Here is a 20,467-nt window from a genome sequence, read left to right as displayed (position 1 = left end):
CTGCATGTGTTTCTGGGGAAACCATTTACTACAGTAATGACCTTCTTTGCCGTTTAAAGAAAGAACTCTTCCCTGAGCAGGTATAGGGCAATTAGATTTCCTGACCAGAAAATAAAAACAAGCCTGATGAGGAGCAGATGAGGGAGCCAGGGTTGCTTAGCCTGAGAAAAGGAGGCTCAGGAGACCTTATGATCTCCACTCTGCCTGAAAGGAGTGGCCAGGTGGAGATCAGTCTTTTCTTCCAGGTGACAAGTGACAGGACAAGTGAACATGGCCTCAGGCTGTGCTATGGGAGGTTCAGACTGGATATTAGGAAAAAATTTCTTCACTGAAGCAGCTGTCAAGCATCAGAACAGGCTGTCCAGGGAAGTGGTAGAGTGGTAAATATTCCATCCCTGGAATATTTAAAAAGCACGTAGATGTGGCACTTAGGGACGTGGTTTAGTGGTGGACTTGGAAGTGCTGGGTTTAAGGTTGTATTTGATGATGTTAGGGGTCTTTTCCAACCTGAATGATTGCATGGTTCTATAAAAATATATAAGGCTTAAGATTATAAAATTCATCCATACCCTAGAAGATTACTGTGATTTTTTGACTATGAAATCAAAGACAAACTTTAGTTACATATTTAGTTACAGTTCCTAGTACACACCTTAGGATACAAATTCACCATCAGGAGTTGGTTTTGAGGATTATGCTTAATTAGTTTGATTTAAATTAAACTGACAAATTTAATCCATCTGAACATTCCATTTACTGTAGGTCTGATCTTTATACTGGTAAGGATATTTCAACTTCTCCACATATTTCTGAGGAAAGAAAAAGATATTTTCTGGAATTTCTAATAATCTGCAAGGCAACCCCCCACACCTAATCAGTTTTGTTTCTTTTACTGATACCACCTCATGAAAAAATTTTGGTGGAAAATTTTAGTTTTCCACTCCTTGCATGATATTAGCTATGTCAGTTTTCAAGGTTGGACTTGTTATTATTCAATTAATCTGTGTCTAAGGCTCTCACAGGAGCTTCCATCCTCTGTGCTCCCACCTGAAAGGAAGTTTACTTAGTATCAGGACAAGAGGAAGGGACAGAGCACAATTTTCAAATATCTTGGATGTCTAGGTCCCCTATAAGTTTCTTTGAAGGTCTTGTCCCCATAGAACAATAAAACTCTTCATGGACCCCTGTGAAAAATAGGAACAAAATGTCTCTACTTGTTCCTTCAGTTCTTTAGACCATTGAAGCTTTCACAAAGTAACCAGCGTATTTTTGTTCCAATTTAATTACAAACTCCTCCTCAGCCCCCCCTTATTAGAATATAAATTAAGGTATTATGAACCAGCAGGAAAATGAACTTTTATTTTTGCATTGTTCAATACCTTTTTAATGTGTTCATCATGTTCATTTGCAGTTATCCAGTTTTTCACTAAACAATTGCAATGAAATATTGCAATTTGGGGTAATTATCTCCACAGACAAGGGTTTTTTTTTAGAAAGCTTCCATGATGGTTGAAAGCTTGAAATGAAAATAAAGAGAAAAAACCCAAACAGCAGAGAAAGCAGTAGTTCTCTTTCTGTAATGCTTTCAACATGAAATCTCATCCAAAATATTTCTGAAGTACAGAGATTGGCACAGTACCAAGCTATACTGTTGGTATATGTCATGTGCTTCCCAACAAACCACATATTTCTAAATATGCTCTTAAATTGTCCCTAACAGATAAATTCTAGAATGTTAAAGAGTGAAAGATTATCTCAGACCCTAAAAAGTATGGAACTAGGCTTTCCAGATCTAGACATATACCCCACACTCTTGATACTTTCTAAATCACAGAATATTCTGAGTTGGAAGGGACACACAACGATTGAGTCTGCCTCTTAAGTGAAATTCTATCCTGTACTTTTCTAACTTGTTTGTTTTCTCCCCTTTCTTCTCCCTCAGATACATTCCCTCTCATGAGTCACCAGGCTCTTCCTCCTGAGTCTCATAAAAATTCCAAGTCTTACTTGTAAGCTAATATTTACTAGAGGGGAAAAAAGTGCCTACTCCTATAGAAGTTCACCAAACAAGTGGCAAGCAGAAGTGATTTCTTTAAGTTGCTTTCCATTCTCATTGATATGTGTAAAGTTAAGACAAGTTATCTGTCTTTTCAAAGAGTAGGTGTAATAATGTATGTATTACCTGAATTCAGTGAGAATACAAGTTTAGAATAAAACAGGGTAAACATTAAATGCAAGACACACATTTAATTGTTAACAATGCTGAAGGTGTCAAGCTAAGGAAAACTCATTTATTCAAAATTACTAGCTAAATATTTGTTATACCCACAACTCATTTGCAATGCTCTGCCACAGTTTGAGTGTAATACAATGTCATAGAAATGTACACCTAAAAGCAACTTCAAGAGTAATTAGTCCATGTTCCTGCTCCAAGAAGAGGCTTGCTATACCTATGCAATTTGCAAAACAGGTTTTTCTAGCTCTCCCTGGAAGATATTTCAGTAATGAAGAGCCTGTCACCTCCTCTAGCAATCTGTTCTAGCAATTCATTATGCTTGGCATAAAGTGGTTTTCTCAGTCATCAGACTTGAACCTTATACTCTTTAAATTAACTTCAGTATGTTCTGGGTGTAGAGAATAGACTATTTCCTTCCTGCACGCAGAAATCCTTTTTGTATTTGAAGATTTACGCCTCTTCTCTCTCTTCCTCAGCCTCAATGGCTATCAATAGATCCTTTTTCCTGATGTGTAATGCCTGAGCACAATACTCCACTAAAGGCTTCATCAAGGCTGACAGAAATGTGAGATTTCACATCCTTGTGCCTTTGACAACCACTCATTTGAACATCTACATACTTACCTCTCTCTTAAAACATGACTTCACTTACTCATGGTTGTCGTATGACAACTCCTAAATCACATTTTGAGGAACTGTTTCTAATCAGTTCTTTCCTATCTTAAGTTTTCATTATTCCTGTGTAAGAATAATACATGCTCCAGCAGAAACTTGCTCCAACTATCCAGGGTAACTATGTGCTACACTGGATGGAGAGCCTGGACACACTTGCCTTCCATGGATTCTCTGTGCTTCATGCAGACAAATGCAAAATACAGTATGTTAGTGAGCTGAAAGTTTCCCTGTTTCCTTGAATTGCATTTTAGATCTGGCTTTATCTATGGGTTAACTTCTGGAAGGAACTTGCAGTCAGAACACTAAAGCAAGAAGAGAATCGTGGAACACAGTTTGATTCCCAGCTGCAATACATTTATCAGTATTTCAAGGCATTCAATGCACAAACAGCTTAACTAAAGCTGTTATTTAAACAACGCACAAAACTATCTTTCTAACAATAAATAAACTGTGCCATGTATATGGATATTGGCTTTGAACACAGATTCTAAACTAGAACAGTCGTGAAATCCTGCACAAAACTGAGGAACACATCTGTTGAGATCCAGTGTTTTGGCTTTAAAATCAGTATAATAATCTTCAAACTCTTGTAATGTTTAAAAAAAAAAAAAAAAAAGAAAAACAAGTATAAAATGAATGTTTTATGAATGTTTTTCCAATGGCAGAGAAATCTGAGGGGTGGCATATGGTATTGCTAAACACATAGCTCACCTCTGTCACTGAACATACTTCTGAGAGTTTTCAGTTCTCTTTTAACCAACAAGCAATCATTGATACTATTAACAGTGATAGTTGTTTGGGATTTTTTTTTTAACAGAAACTGAGTTACCAAATGAAGCATTTGCTTAGAAATACAGATTGATTTCAAATAACAGTTTAAGATATAATGCAAGTGTACCATTGCAAAATCAATACATGAGTGTACTAGTGACACCCCTGTTTAAGAAGCATAGTAAGAGGCATAGCCATCTATATTGCCCCTTTCTTTAACACTGTTTCATCCTATTAACCCTCCTGTTAAATAGAGATCTTCTCAACAAGTTTTTATGAGGCCAAATTATGCCTATGTATTATCATTTAGAAGGTTATTAAGCACATGAGACTTCAGCTACTCAAATACTTGAAGTCAACTCACTAAGTAAACACTATCTTTTGACTCTGAATCATTGTTACATTTAATTAGGTTGTCTTAATCCATGGCTACCACATGTATCAGGCAACAGAACAACAGTAATTTTCTACAGCACAGATGTACTCTATTAATACTCAAGGTAATTAACCATGTTCACAGATGAAGACTTTTGGAAAAATAATAGCAGAGCAGAAAATAGAAGTGCATATTAACGCAAGTTCATGTTGGCTCTAAAGGGAGAGCTCCAGCACCTTCTGCTTTTTCCATTAGCAACACAAACAGCAACATGTAAAGCTACACTTGTTACTTTGCTAAATATGTTAAACATTAATCATCTCTGAGAATTTTTTCTCTTTGCAGCTTGTTCGCATCTCTTTCCTGTTGCAAGCCATTTGAAAAATAAACAAATAGAAGTATCAGTAGCCAAGGTGGACATTTAAATAAAACCCAGTATTTCTGAATAGGCATATCAAATTAGCTTGTTTATTTAAGTATCTTCTTCCTTTCTAACTCCCTCCATCCCTCAACTAATATGGATTTTGTTTGTTTGAGGTTTTGCGCATATATGACTCATATATACATAAAACCCATATATACACATATATACACAAAACCCATGGCAGGATGAACTACTGCACTTCTTGAGGACAAATAAAGGAATTTAGATATAGTTCTGTGACTAAATTAGAATATATTCCCTTTTAAGAATCTATATATCTAACTTATCAAGAATTGATTTAGAACAGTAAGTCTGAGAAGTCCACATTTGTACCCTGAAAGCTAAGCATCCTTTGATCCTCTTTGGGATCAGACACCGCCCCCCCCCCCCCAGTCACACCACAAACCAGACCATTGCTCTGTTCTGCTTTTCTGGCCATTCCATTCACATTTTAACCAAACACATTCCTGCCTATCGAGAAGCATGTAACGCTTGTTCCTGGAAATATGTGGACACTATTCATATATCATGCACTTAACAGCATGAACTTTGAAGCTTCTGACAAATAAATTAGCTGCAAGATGACAGCTATTGTTTGATAAAGCTTCTGATTAGAATTGTAAAACCCAAAGGCAAATAGTTTCTGAAGAACCTGGAAAATAAATATTTTAGTGGTGACAGTAAAACCGGTGCAGTAATTGGTGCTTGGTATTTCACCTGTACTTCTGCTGTCAACACTAAGATTGCATGCATAAGGAACAATGGCTCAAACTTGAAAACTAATACTCATTGACTGTGCTTTACCTGGCAATAAACTGGAAAATCAGCAAATTTACTATGCAGAATGCTCATTCAGAACTGTGCTAGAAAGGCTGCTTTTGTCCTGAGTCAGTCAAGCCACTAAGGAAGCACTCATCATCTCAAAAATGGATCAATTCAAACCCTCTTACAATCTACATCTGACCAAATGTGATGATTGCTGTACTCTACCTAGCAGCTTTAAACTGCTATTCAAGCATGTCAGAAAATTTATGTTTACATACTGAGTATGCAGGGAATCCTCCAGAGGTAAAGGCAAGACCAGGTAAACTACACACATCTCGGAAGGGGTGTCTTAAATCCACATCTCCACAGACAAGGCTGGTGCCTTGAGTTTCCTGGTGCTTCAGAAGGAAGAGAAAAGGCAGCAGTACGTCACTGCTGCCATTCACTTCTCCTTTCTGAGGCAGCCTTGTGAAGGGATCAGCAGGAATTTTCTGTGAATTCTCAGGGATTTTATCAGGAGCAATGAAACTCAGAAGTACAGTAGAGTGAGTCTTGACCCTGAGACATGGAAAGCTTTGCCACGGATTTTAAAGAAGTATCAGGATCTTAGTCCAAAGGCATTAACAACTTTTCAAGGCTTCTGCATGAGCTAAGCATGCAGAACCATTCATTTGGTTTAGATCTGGTTTATAACCATTCCTCTGGGTTTTTAATTACCTAGATTAAGACATATACTTGCAAGAAAAATAAGTGTATGCACACAGAGAAAATACTTCCTACTCCATCTAATAGAACAGTAAATCTCTATATTCTGTTAATAATTTTATTGTAAGTATCATTATTATACATTTTATCAACTTATTTTTATTTGTTATTTATTATTTTAATGATTTTAAGATTTGTGCCTACTTCCAAAATTTTCCCTGTTTAAATAATACCTAAAAAAACCCCCAAACCATTCCTCACACATGCAGCCATCTCTCTCCTTAGCTCACTGGCAAAATTGCCATACAGATCCAAGTTCCTGGAGACCATCAAAGCTTATAGCCCACCTTCTAATGGTCTGCATCTGGGCAAACCCAGCAGCCTTGTGGGTACACAGGTGCCAGGAGCACAGGCAAATGGCTTTAGGAGAATCTCTTTCTGGATCAGAATAGTGAAGAAGAGAGTCACCCCAGGGCACTCATTACATGTGCACCTGGAGCTGGACGCACCTGGGCTTCACCAGTCCCCGCACTTTGAGTGGAATTCAATCAATATTACCCTGCTGCACAAAGCTGCAGGGTAAAAATGAAAGAGAAGAGACAGAATTTGGCTGCCCTCCTGCCAGTGAAGTGCTCTAGCCAGCAGGCAGCAAAGCCAACTACATAATACGATAGGGTATGTCCTTATTTGAATTTATGTTAGAAGGGAATGAAATCCTTCCAAAAACCTAATTTTCGAAGTTCACAGATATTTATAGCAATATTTAACACCGAAAGTTTGAAAAATTACAAAAATAGTGTCTAAAACAGTACAGTAATAAACATTATGTTTTATCATAAAGACATACCATGACTGCTGGTGAGCATAGTGTTAGAAATTATTTTAACTTTTATTGCAAGACACTTCTATAAACCAACATTTTAAAAACGTTCTCTATCTTTTGAGTAGAATCAACTGATTTTGTATCTGCACCAGAATGGCACACAAATTGCATCCTAACACTCAGGAAAAAAAGCTTACAGAACAGACAGTTCTGTATATTGTATGTGAAAAATCAACCTTTTTCCTTTTCTTAAAAATTTTGGGCAATGTTGCTGGGGTATTTTGTTTCACTTTATCCAAATTTATTTTATTCACTTAAATTTAGTTTATCCACTAAAAATCTTTGGCAAAAGCCATCTGAGTGTGTCTCTACATATGACACTTCTAAACAATTCACCTGATCAGGAAACTGCATCCAGAAATCTATTCTTAAGAAAATTAATTTCCATTTTAAAGAACAAATGGCAGACACCATACCCAGCTGTGTTGGAAGCCTATCTCATACCTAGCTCAATTCAGCACTATAAAATCCCCAGTGTCACAATCTCCAAGTTTACAGATATTTTTGAATAAACAAAGAAATAATAATACCCTGTGTATAGGGTGCAATATTAACATCTTACAGTAATCTAAAGGATTGCATATTCTTTCTGAAGAGCTTTCCAGAAACTATACAGTCATTCTGCTCACTTTAACTATACTCCTACGTCCACCAAAACCCATTTTTTTCAGCTTTTGAAATTGCAACATAATAAAGGAAATTTCCTTGATCAAATGAATAAAAATTAATTAATCTCTATACAAAAGTCAGTAACAAACCTATGTTTGAGATAGTTTTTGCCATTTGACCTTTTCCTTTCTGGTTTGGCAGAATGAGTAGTTAATTCTATGCATAATTACTATCAAAGAAAAGGTGGAGGAATAATAGATATTTCAAGTAAGGCTTCATCCTGGTTGATTCACTTCCAGGATTAAAACACAAGTGGAAATGAATTGTCCCATAGAGCATTCACATTTAACTCCATTTCAATTTCAGCAGATTGAGTTAAAAAAAGACCTAGACGAAAAAGAGCAAGCATTCCTAAACACGTACTTTCATGTATAAACACATGATTTATTACAATAACAGAAAGTGTTGCTACGAAAATTAAACTTAAATCTTTCCCAGAGGAACAAAATTGAACACACTTTAACCTCTTTTGTAACATGTGCCAAATTAATTTCTATGGTCTCTGATTTCACTCAAATGAAGTAATTGTTTTATGCCCCAAAGGGATGAAAATAACTTTTTCCTTGTATGTTTAGAAACAGCTATTCTCCCTAGGATCATGATTTCCTCAAGCAGACCCCTGGTAACTGCAGACCCCTCATCTCACCATTGTCATCTACAGACTTCCCTCACCCCTGGCACAAGGCAGGGCTCTCTGTGGCCCCACCTGGTTATGAGGAACCAGAACTGCCAGCCAGAGCTCCTTCACATGCAGTGGCAGTGCACGGGGTCTCTGATGGGCACAAGCTGCCACGTTTGTAAAACTGCTGGCACAGGATGCTCTTCCCAAGTATTTACAGCTCCCCCCCACCAAAAGCACCTCAACCTGTCTTTCTGATGACAGACAGCCAAGATCCAACACCTTCACCCCAAATCCCTTTCACAGGCGGTGCTGGTGGGCACTATCAGACACTGTAAGATTGGATTTCTTACTCTTGGATAGTATTGCAAGGGGTGGGATGGAGCAGCACACTGTCTCAATAGTTTCAGAGCTAAAGTACATTATTTTCCAGCTCAGATCCCAAAAGCAAGCCTCACATTTCCTGGAACGGCATGGGTCCAGAGGAGGGCCAAAAAGATGCTAAGAGGGATGGAGCACCTCTCCTCTGAGAAGAGGCTGTGAGAATTGGGGTTGTTCAGGCTGGAGAAGAGAAGGCTCTGAGGACACATAATTGCAGCCTTTCAGTACTGAATGCGGACTTGTAAGAAAGATCGGGACCAACTTTTTAGCAGAGCTTGTTGCTACAGGATGAGAGAGAGTAGTTTTACACTAAAAGAGGGTACATTTAGACTGAGTATTAGGAGGAAGGTTTTTTTAGTATGAGAGTGGTAAGACACTGGAACAGATTGCCCAAAGAAGTTGGGGATATCCCACCCCTAGAAACGCTCAAGGCCAGGTTGCATGGGGCTCTGAGCAACCTGATCTGGTTGAAGATGTCCCTGCTTATCACAGGGGAATTGGACTAGATGACCTTCAAAGTTCCCTTCAAACTCAAACTATTCTATGATTCTGTAATTTTAATCAGCTGCCAGTCCTGACTCCTACTACAACTGCTTCCACTTTCAATAGAGAACAATAAAAAGGCCCCAGGAGCGAGAAGTAAAATCTCTGGCTGCTCCCATCCTACACAGCTGATTAACCACAATATTAGACAAATACTTCTTTCCCAACCTCAGATTTTTAATTTTCCCTTGCTTAAAGGCAGGGATCTTAAAAGGGAGAGGATGTTGTGTCTCATCCAAGCACTAGCCTAAAAGACTACATTTTTTTATAGCTATAAATAGATGAGTCCTTAGTTCATAGATATAGGTGCCATGCTCAGGAGAAAGTTCTAGCCATGGGCTGCATGTGGAGACCAGCACTTTAGTAAGGCAACTTCCAAAACCCTAAGAAAGGGTGGATTTAGGAATCACCTTTGCAACTTCTTATAATGCTATTACTAGTCTGCTCTTTGCACAGCATGTGACATTCTCATCCTGTTAAAACTCTTAACTCTCCTCTATGCACTGTAATTTCATGTTCTGGGTATTAGAAACCTGAGCCTTGCTGTCTGCATGACTGAGAGTGGCCCATATTTCTCAGATACTGTATTTATCCAACAGCATAGATAATAAGTAATACCTCAATCTTCAGTGAGCTTTTAGGGAACATATCAGACCTGGAAAACAACATCTCAGATGTGAAATCCCATGGTTTAAATTCCTTGGCATAGGCGAAGTAACTTTCCAATATGTTTCTTTGATTAAAGAATAAATCCTTAAAGCTTTTTAAGGTTGTTTTAGCTGTTTTCACATGATCCAATGCTTCTTCAGTTTGTTCTTTGAAAAGATTCTTGGTGAAAAACACAATCTAGACTAGAATGTAAATAAATGAACCACAGAAAAAAATTTAAAAGTTACTTTTCAATATGTAGTCATGACATCAGTAATACAGTTACTTTTCAATTTATATATAAACACAGACCCCAACATGTATTATATTTTAAAATTTTTATCACTAATGATTCTAGTTTTATAATTATCTCATAGTGCAATGCTCACTTTTGAGGTGCTCCCAGAGCATCCTCAACTGACTCTTACATATCATCTTTGATACAGTGAACATTCAGAAGATAACAGTAAAGCGAGTTTCTTCATTTAGTAAGAGTGATATTGGAAATTTATTCACCTGTTTGACATAACACTGCCATAGCTTTTGGGTACTAATTCTCCTGTAGTATATATTGTGCCAAAAAATACAGGAATGGTAATATGAGTCCTCTTAAATTTTATCATTTAGTAAACTTGAGGAAGAGGGCTTCCCAACCCCAGAATCAAACCTAGCGCACATGCATATGCAATGTATAATTCTCCTACTTCCTGACCAACAAAATGCTCCAGAACAGTGATCCCTACAGAATGTCTTTGCTTGCCAACATTTGAAAGCCCTCACATTCCCAGCAGTACACTTGGTTTTAGTGGAAGCATGCAGAAAGCTTATTGACCACAAAAAATGCCTCAAGGCAGGTCATTCACAGCTTGTTTGCAAAGTCCGTATTTTCTTGGCTTGTGCAGCTCTTACCAGCATTTTGAAATTCACAAACAGAAATACCTACTAAGAAGTATGATAAGAAGAAAGGCAGCAAACTCATACCAATAAAGGAGTTTAAGGAGTAGCAACCTAACCTGAAAAGGTTGTATGGATTCTAGAGAATTTGTTTCACTAGACAAGAAGAACTGTGTACCTAAAGTACTGTGTACTTAAAGAACTTTTGTTCCTTCAGTACACAGTACCTGTATGGCTGATGATTATCTGACAACTATTTATTCATCTCATCTTCAAATTTAATAATTTAAAACCAATTGGAAGTACCTGTAATGTAATTTTGGTGTTTATTAGGCAGCTAAAAGACAGATTAAATCTGTGTCCTTTTTAATTGTGTCCCATGTATCAAGTAACATTTATTTATTAGGTACTTAGGTGGTTTATGACCCTTACTTGAAGCTGCCTGGTCAATAAGTAGGTTGTGACTATGACTTACACAGGCATGCTGCCGAACTCAGAGTGGCTCCATATCAGGCAGATGGTGTAAAATAAAGGTGAGATTAAATTAAAGATATTTGAGAATTTCATCTTCCAAAAGAGCTGAATGTATTTTTCCAGTGGTATCAGATAAAGATCAATATCTTGGGCTTTTACAAGTGGTGTAAAAATATAAAACAGAAAAAGCACTTTGGCTTAATAGAGGATCATTTCCAAGCTAACCAAGACTAAATGAGGAATGTAAGGCAATTATTTACTTAAAATAGAAAGACATGCAGGTTTTAGTGGCATGTTGTAGCTAAAGATTGCTCAGGAAATTGCATGAAGGCTCATAAAGTGGCAATGATGGTTTACATTCCACTCTGGTAGCAAGGCTGCTCGGCACCTTTCTAGAATGTCTGTAGTTCCTCTCCGTGATGCCAACCAGACCAAGGAGAAGCAGGAATCACCACAGATACCTAGGTCACAGAAACGTGAAACTTCTACCTTGAATGAAAGGAAAATAAGTCTGAAGTCTGCAGCCATTTTAAACAGAGTGTATGTTGGACAGGCCAGGTCTGGTCACCAGAGGTCTCATTACATATCAGTTAATACTCCTAACCAATCTGGCACCAAGTGCATCCTGACACTCTGAAAAAGAGTTGTGTTCCAACTCCTGATGTTATGTTCAATGGCTTGGGCTTTTTCATCAAAGAGGATAAGGACTCCAGGTTTTTTTCAAGTTGGAACTTTAACAAACTGACAACTTTTTTTCATAGACTGTAAAAGTTTGCTGTTTTGCCCTTCAGCAGAAAGCATGACACACCTGCTCTGAGCTCCTGCTGGCATAGGAGGATCTGGGAAAAATTCAGACTCACACAAGCAGTTTGTTTTGATCTCTGTTCAACAAAGGCCTGCTCTTCTCCTGCTCAAAATGTTATTAAAATGAGAGACATAGAGCAATGCCAGCCTGTACAGGTGGCAAATTCCTGGTGAGAAATGCTTTCTTTTCATCACTTGGTAGGTGTTCCACACATCTCTGGCTTCAAAACTTCAGAAGAGACCTGAAATTTTTGCATTCTGTCACTGTACACTATTGGCTAAAGACAACTGATGAAATATAGAAATTTTGGTCCTTTCTTCATACATCAACACAAAAACTGTTTCACATTTTAATTCACTAATACAAAATTATGACCTCCATCAACAACCCAAAATTTTAACACAGGCATTAAAAAAATAAATAAATTTGCAAACATGTAACTATTTCAGGTTTTATTATAAACCTTTATCAATGATCTTTAACCAGGAGTAAAAATAGGACAAAAATATTTGTAAGTGTAAGCTTTTTGCAGAAATAGTGTCTCCTAAACTGAATAACATTATAGAAGAAGCTGGTATTTCATTATATTTCATTTCAGTTTAATTTCATATACAAAGTAATATATCAGTTAATTATTCCTTTATTGCTAACAGCCTTAATTTTCTTGGCAGTAGAATTTATCTATGTACAAATTTACTGCATCTAAAGTCTCAAAAACAACGCTGAAAAAAGTGCACACACTGATTGATTTTGCTACTTCTATCTCTCTCACCTATTTTTATGACAGGAAAAGTATCCACATAAATTTTAAAACAAACAAACAAACAAATAATGAGCCATCTCAGCACACAAAAAGCTCTTGCATCTCTTATATAACTCAGCACCACGACTCTCATGTTAAGACAAATTACGGATTACTTTGTTACACTTATACACATAAACACAAAATATACATCTCACTCACTCCACCCTTAACATCTTCTTCCTTGAAAACCTCCTAAAAACAGGATCTAACAGCTGCTTCCTTTGGCAAAATAATTTTTTTTTGATCTAGACAACACCAAAGCTATAATTTTACAAAAGAAAGAAAACAGTTGAAGATCATGTCAAAAATAAAGAACTTACAAGTATGCTCAGAGAATTAATGAATAAATATGTCCCAAGCCTACCAGCAAATAAAGACTGACGCATGCTCACTGAAATCCTTGGGAAGGTCAAAAAGTGGGGAATGAACTGGATTCTTCACAATTCTCACTCATCTGGCATCTTGGCATCACAACACTGTGAGTAACAAGCATGGAAAAAGAAGAGGATTAAACACAGCTCCCAGTAATATTTTGCATTTGGAAAGTAAGTAACCTTGCCCATATTTTTCAATTAAAAAGAGCTATTTTGCTTGTAACGAGCTATGATTATTATCATTAATCAATATTGTCTGATTCGTTGCCAAATTTGGCAATAATTTCCTGAATATAAACTTTGTACTCAAACACATTTTCTCCAGAGTGTGAGAAATGTCGTGGGAAGAAATTTAGAAGTGATGGACAAGAACAACAGAATCCCTTACAGCTATTAAACCCCTTAACATTCAACTTCCTTTTATGTTTAAATCAGTTTTTCTTTTGTAATTTATGCAAACCTTGATTACTTTGGGAAACCACTATTTGCAAAAACAAAACAATATAAAGTTGTTTTGGTGCCTCATTTTTCAAAGTGCATAGGGACAGGCAATCCAAAAGGAAGTTCTCCTTGATGTTTGCAATAATACCTGAAATCTCTTATTTGTTTATTTTTAAATAAAAGGTTGTCTCTCCTTGCTTTCCAGAAGTTCAGCTCGGTCTGGAGGCCCATGTGAAGACCATGCAGAAGAAGAACAGCAGAATCCCTTCCCACAGTGTCATGAGTCTGCTGCAACCACCATTGATTCAACTGCATGTTGCAGTGTCCTGGAATTAGAGTCTTGTCTGCAAAATACAAACACAATTTCGAAGTAAATACTACCTCATGATAGTACAGAGCTCTTCACCTCCCATTCCTATTTGCACTTTAAGGATGAACAACACTGAAATTCAGAATTTAGTTCTGACTAGAATAAGGTTAAAAAAACCCAAAAAAATCCTGAAGACAAGAGCTACAAGACTGTTTATAAAGACACAGATTGCATTTCAGCTGTATTTATTAATCAACATCATGCCCAAACACCCTCTCAAAATTATTGGCTACATATCCTTTGAATGGTTCCTTGCAGTTATTCCAGAAGTGAAAAATCTACATTTTACTATTTAATTTCCTAATGTTACATGGTAATTTTTTTTGAATAAACATTAGAGTTAACATAAACATAAAATATTAAGTAGACTTTATTTAATATATTTTATTACACTTTGCCAGTGTTTACAAAAAGAGAAATGAATAATACAGAGCAAAGCATTTTAATAAAATATTTATGGAGCATTAAAGCTTACATTCTGTTCCACACTCTTTTTTTTTCCCTCTCACTTAAGCCAATTCATCAGTTCTGCCTCAGTTTTAGCTGAGCTTTTAGTACTTACACTATTCTGCCTAGCACAACTGCTTCACTGCCATGGCACAGAGCAAGGAGCTGACCCTGGCCAGAGCCTTCAGATCATTTGTTATTGACAGGATTATAAATTTCCATTTATCCAGAAACTGATTATCTCTGTACACAGTCAGGACCAAATAGAAATCAAGACTCAGGCTTGCTTAAGCTGTGAGCTCTCAGGAACACAGCTCATATTGTTGCTGTCTCTACAGGTAATAGAGGCACACCTGAACAATTAGTGACACTCTGCTTTTTGATGCCATCCTTTGATATTAGTGTTAGTCTCATCAAAAACAATAAGCTGCCTTTTATGATATGAGTTTAGTTCACATTAAATGCTCAAGGCAACAGAGAAGTGCTATCTATTGAAAACACACTTAAAAGGTAATTCAAGAGAATAACCCTGTTTTGTATCCTGGAAGAGTAGCTTCAACTGATTCCAAGTTCTGATGACTCTACAGACTGTTTAGGTCTTACCTTTGAAACTAATTAACACAAAATACAAATTCCTGAAAATTCATATTTCAATATGACAAAACAATTACAGTTTAAAATATACTAATTGTACCAAAAAATATTTTAAAACATCTTTCAGCGCCAAAGATCAAAGTAACTTTTGAGTTACAGAATTCAGGGATATGACCCTCTCTATGAACTCAGTTTTAGAGTCCTGGGCAGCTTAAGATGTGCTGCAACATTCATAACGTGTACCACTGATTTCTTTCTGTGCCAGTGACTCACAAACAAGAAACTGAAAAATAACACAAGTCTGCTTTTGCATAAGTTGTTACAAACTCATGGTGCAGTTCAGCTTGTTTTGACAGTGAAGACATGAACAGAACAAGAGCAACCTCAAAAGACATATAAGTGAGTAAAAATTGCAAAGCAACAGGCAAGCAAGTGGGAAAAAAAAAAAAAAGAAAAAAAAGCTGGAGAAGCCAGGATGAAAACCACAGCACTACTATTTATCTGTTTCAACCATCATCCTTCTCCCAGAATCTAATTTATTATGGCCTGATAGAGTAACAAACAGTTTCTCCAGCACCTTGAAGCTCAGGCTCCATCCTAGCTTGCCCCTGAGCACCACCAGCTACTCCAGGCCAGCAGAAGTCTGCTCTCCCAGCAGCCCATCTTCCCCTCCTAAAAGCCTCTTGACATCCATCACACTGGTCAGTTCCCATCTCATCCATGAGGAGGGCATGACTTACACTGCTTGTGTGCTCCCTAGAGACTCATCAGGCAGACATTAATTTAACAAGTTCATTTGTGGCTTTATGAAGTAATTTATGCTTCCTTAACACAATAAACTCCTTATACTTTGCTGACTTCGTAAATCTGATAGGGTTTGGATTTTCTCTAGTATGGAAAAAAGGAGCAAAAGTGTCATTAAGGGGGTTATTTTTCTGGTTTTGAACACTAAAGCCATGTTATGAGATGTCACTACTAGATTTAAATACCAAAGTTATAAATTAAACTCCTTCTGTATATACTGAACAAACAGTAAAGTCAAGTCAAAATCTTTTATCTCTCTTTCAGTATCTTCTTTGCAAAAGGTTTTAATATTTTAAAATAATTTTTAAGCACTTTGCGATGACAAATCTTTTGTTGTTTTGTTTTGGGTTTTTTTTAATAACGTAAACACATGGAAATTGAAAGTTATGAGATAAATAGGATACAAACTTTAGCAGGTAGTCTGGGAAATTCTGTCTTCTCTTTGCAGAATATGCTTTTAACAGCCACAATAATGCTACAGATACCATCTGTGACAACCAAATCTTATATATTCGTTTCCCTAACATCAAACCAAGGAAAAAAATAATCCCATTCTCATTTGAAGTAGAAACACCTAAGCCAGCTGAATGCCTGTATCAGTTTTCACAAAAATTAGCTTCCTTAATAAACACAGGTTTAGCAATGAACTGTGAACTTAGTTGTCAACTTCCTCTTCTCTTTATGCTAGTCATGATTTGCTCTCAGTCTTTTTCTTTTCCTACTAATCTTTGAAAAAAACCTTGACCTTTCCCAGCTGCCCAACAGTGGATTTTAGATGCACTCAGGTTGCTGTGCTTGAAATCTTTCTGCTTTGATGTTGATGGGAGTTTTGTCATGGGCTTCAATTGCGAAGAGATTTCCGTCTCGGCGGGGGAGTTGTGGTTCTATCCCTGCCCCTATTCATAACCACTGCTTCTCAAGATCAAACTGAAAAGATAATGACCAGCCTGAAATCTGAACGCTGCTAACAAAATACTAGCAGACAAAAAGAATACTTTTCATCTTCCTGTCATTGCCACTGGTATTTATACACAATATCTGTGATACTGTGGGATAAATGGCACACATTTATTCCCACTTTGAAACTTCATTTTCTTCCATAAAAATGCAGGAGTAATAATTAAAAACTGTTCTGTGAGACCTGTTTGGCTTTCCTGGTCTTAAATTTGGGTTTCCCCAAGCCTGACCTATGGACATAGACCACTACATTCTTCTCCCTCCAGCCAAAATTTGGACCTGCATCTGTACATCAGAAAATTTTCCACAGAACTGAAGTATTTACATTTAAAAACATGTTATTTTGATGAGCCAAACCTTCTCAAAATTTTGGAAAAGAGACCGAAATAGTCAAGATCAGGACCAGAGGCATGACTCGGGAGCTGGAAAGAACGGTACAAAACCTTTAATCCATGACGTTGCCTTTTTGTACCAAGTGTAAATCCATCATTGCTATAAGGCAGAGTTCCCAAAGTAATTTTAGAGGAAATTTTATTGCAAAGGTAGGAATCTGGTCTGGTTTGCAGTCTCTTTCTCCTTTTTCTTCAAAGTGTTCATATAGACTCAGTTGAAAAGTTGAAAAGTAAATACTTCATGTTAGTCTCAGAATGTTTACAACACAAAAAATACCCTGAACATTTTGTACCTATTCCTAATTCTAAATGTCTTCTACATATTGTTAATAAGGCAAGAGATTTCTAAAGAGCTTTATGACATGTGCACTAAAAGAAGGTGCTTGTCTTTAAAAAAAATCTTATGCAAGTAATTGTTTTTATAGTTTAATCCTAATAATTCCTATGTGACACATTGTGAAATCTTGTATACAAATCTCTTATGATTTACATTTCAGAAGATTTCAGAAGCATCATAACTTTAGGAAGACTCGTGCAAAATTAAATATTCCTTCTCTTATTACCTTCTTATGAGCTTTCCTCCTTTATGAGCTGTAAAAGTCTTTAATCTTGCAACTTAATAAACTGTTTTTACATCGGGTAGTCATCAGAGAGCTGATTTGAGGTGATGATTCCTTGTGTGCCCAGCTGCTGGTGTGGCAGCTCCACGTTAGTGCTCCCGAAGCACAGGCAGTTAGTCATCACTGCCCATGAGGGAAGTGACTCATGCCTCATCTTTCACAGTGACGTGCACTGGACAAGAAGTACATCACCTTGCACTGTACTGGGGATGGCTCTGGAGACTTGAGCACAAGGAAGAATATATCTTTCATGAAGTAAACAATTCAGATGACAGCAGTGGGATAGCTATATTTTCTGAAAGAGGATCTTTCATAAGAGCTATTTTGCATCAGGTGTCTCTGGTGCCAGTTAAAATACAATTCTCTTTTTTTCCTCTTTCTTTCTTTTTCCCCCTGGTTTATCACAAGTTTTCAGATATAAAAACCTGTTCTATGAAGGCCACTGTGTGCTGGCAGTGTTTGAGCCAACTCCCCAAACTGAAGGTCCTTTCTGTTGTCCTCCATTCCAAGGCACTCTGTGGTGTTCCTCACAGCACAGACAGCTTTGTGCACCACCTCATGTGGGACCCGATTCAAGTGAGATGTGGGTTATTGGTTTGACAATACCACTGCCCCGTTTCTCTTCAGACAGACAAAAGATGAGGAGGGCTTCAGCTGCCCATCAGAGCTCTCCAACAACTGAAGCCAGAACCTCAGCATGTTTTGTTTGGACAGAGTGAAGAAAATGTGACATGTAAATAGGCAAGTTTCAAATCCAAAAAATGTTTTCCAGAATACCTATACTACACAAACATACATGCTCCTTGTTCTTCCTCCTAAACTTGCTTTTCCAGCTTCCCTATGGATATTCATTGACCTTTTCCAAGCCTCTGAGCTTGGAAATATGATCATACAGATCATCTTTTGAAAATCATCCCTGGATATGCCATAACACCTTTCATCAGTGCCATATTTTAATATACATAATTGCATTTAGTCATCTCTGCTCTGCCAAAAATCCATATAGTCTTATCTTCCAGAAAGCCTGATAGGTAGGAAACAGATATAGAATCAGGGTCCTCTTTCCAGGTACCAGCAAGTTGCATTTAGGAGATGAGACAAGACTCTCACAGACTCAACTCTGTTCAATTGTATATACTTGATTCCTTAAGTTAGTGGGAACTAGAAAAATATTTCTGACAGCATAATTTCATCACAAATTGTGTCTTCATGTCTAAAAATAAACTAACTCTTCAGAATCCTCTTTGCCAGGGCTCTGTATTTCATGGCTTGGCAGCTCTGCAAGTTACTGTGAATTTCTCTACTTGCTCAGAAATACAGAACTGAAATTTTCATTGAAGCAAAGTGCTTTTAGCCTACCTGAAAGGGTTAACAGCCATTACTGAGTACAGGCTAAACTAAGTGCTGTCTGGGATTACACCAACAAGGAATTGATTAATTCTGTCACACCAAAAAGCATATACAGCATTAAGTGACTCCTAAAATTAGGTTGTAGCCCACTGAATGGTATGGGGCAGAGGGCTAAGATGGACAGAGACAGCTCCCCAGCAGAGGAATAATCCCCTTAGAGAATGCCAGCCTACTCGTGGCATAGATTAGCAACTGGAGGTTAGAAAGAGCAGGAATCCCTGCCATAGCATAAGCATAACTCCATTGGCAGAAGGATGGGAGGGAGAAGGGGAGCTGTGCTTTGCACAACTAAAGTGTTCACAGATCTCCTGTCGGGCACTACAGTCGTGAAAATAACACATTTGCTAGGAAGATTTTAACTGGGACCAAGTTTTACACAGTTCTTGTATTACTAGTTCTCAACACAGATGTCAAAAAGCCAGTACAGCAGAGAAATCAATTACCTTTGTCAAAGTAAATGACACGGAAGATCTTTAAAACCATACACAGTCAAGGGAGGAGAGGTCAGGAAGAAGATTGGGACTGTAAAGTATCAGTATTTCTACCTCTTGATTTCTAGAGTTAAACAATTTTTAAAATGCATCCAGCCTACAGGATAAGAGATACAAGTGGAGCCTCACAGTGATGCAAAGAAAACGTGCACAAAGAATTAGTTTTTGAACCTGCTCTGCTAGTCAAACCAAGGCTGTGGAATCAGCTTGAGGTTTTGTCCAAACCCTGTTTCCTCAAAAAACAACCAAACAACTGTTTTGTTTTGTTTCAGACTCACACTAAATCCCATCGAGAGACGACATTCCCACTGACTCGGTCGCTGGTCGGTCTTCAGGTTTTCAAAATAACAAACCCTTCAGAACTGAAAATAAGGAACGCAACCCCGCGGCATCTTCCCACTACTCACCGCGGGGGAGTGGAAAAGAAAATCCCTGCGAAAAGCCCCCTGAAATTCCCTGCGAAAAGCCCCCTGAAATTCCCTGCGAACCCCCCCCGTGGGCCGGCAGGAGGCACCCGCGGCGGCCGCCGGCGCTGCCCCGGGACCGCGGCGCCAGGGAAAGGGGGCTCGGCAGGGGACAGGGGGCTCTGCCGGGGACAGGAGGCTCTGCCAGAGAAAGGGGTCTCGGCAGGGGAAAAGGGGCTGGGGGTCCCGCTCACCCGCGCTGCCGGGGCCGCCTCGGGAGCCGCGCTGGGGGCAGGGGACGCAGCTCCGCTGCCGCCGGCTCAGACATTTATTGCCCCCTCCCCTCCTCATACACACACACATCTCTGGCCGCCCCGTCCCGTTCCCCCGCTCACCGCGTCCCGTCTCCCCGGGCTGGCCTTTCCCGGGCACGGCGCTGCTCCGGCGGTGTCCCGGTCCCTCCGCCCGCTCGGTGCCGGGGGCGGGAGGG

General features: G+C 38.3%; 1 protein-coding gene across 8 annotated transcripts in view; it reads right to left on the bottom strand.

Moving 5' to 3' along the window:
- Positions 1–20,467, bottom strand: part of DNAH11 (dynein axonemal heavy chain 11) — a 79,153-nt gene extending 58,686 nt beyond the window's left edge. For 5 of the 8 annotated variants that reach the window (XR_014590828.1, XR_014590829.1, XM_083869028.1 and 2 more), the window contains exons 1-3: positions 20,373–20,467; positions 13,762–13,832; positions 13,038–13,149 (exon numbers count right to left, since the gene is read on the bottom strand). The gene's annotated coding sequence lies outside the window, so the exon portion shown is untranslated. Of the gene's footprint in view, positions 1–13,037; positions 13,150–13,636; positions 13,735–13,761; positions 13,833–20,231; positions 20,315–20,372 lie in introns of those variants that run through there. The other 3 variants (XM_083869031.1, XM_083869032.1, XM_083869033.1) reach the window with 3 other exon arrangements.

Source organism: Zosterops lateralis, assembly GCF_965231275.1.
Source record: "Zosterops lateralis genome assembly, chromosome: 1".
Classification (NCBI taxonomy): domain Eukaryota; kingdom Metazoa; phylum Chordata; class Aves; order Passeriformes; family Zosteropidae; genus Zosterops; species Zosterops lateralis.
The sequence above is the reverse complement of the archived record's forward strand: the minus strand, read 5'-3'. Positions and strand labels throughout refer to the sequence as shown.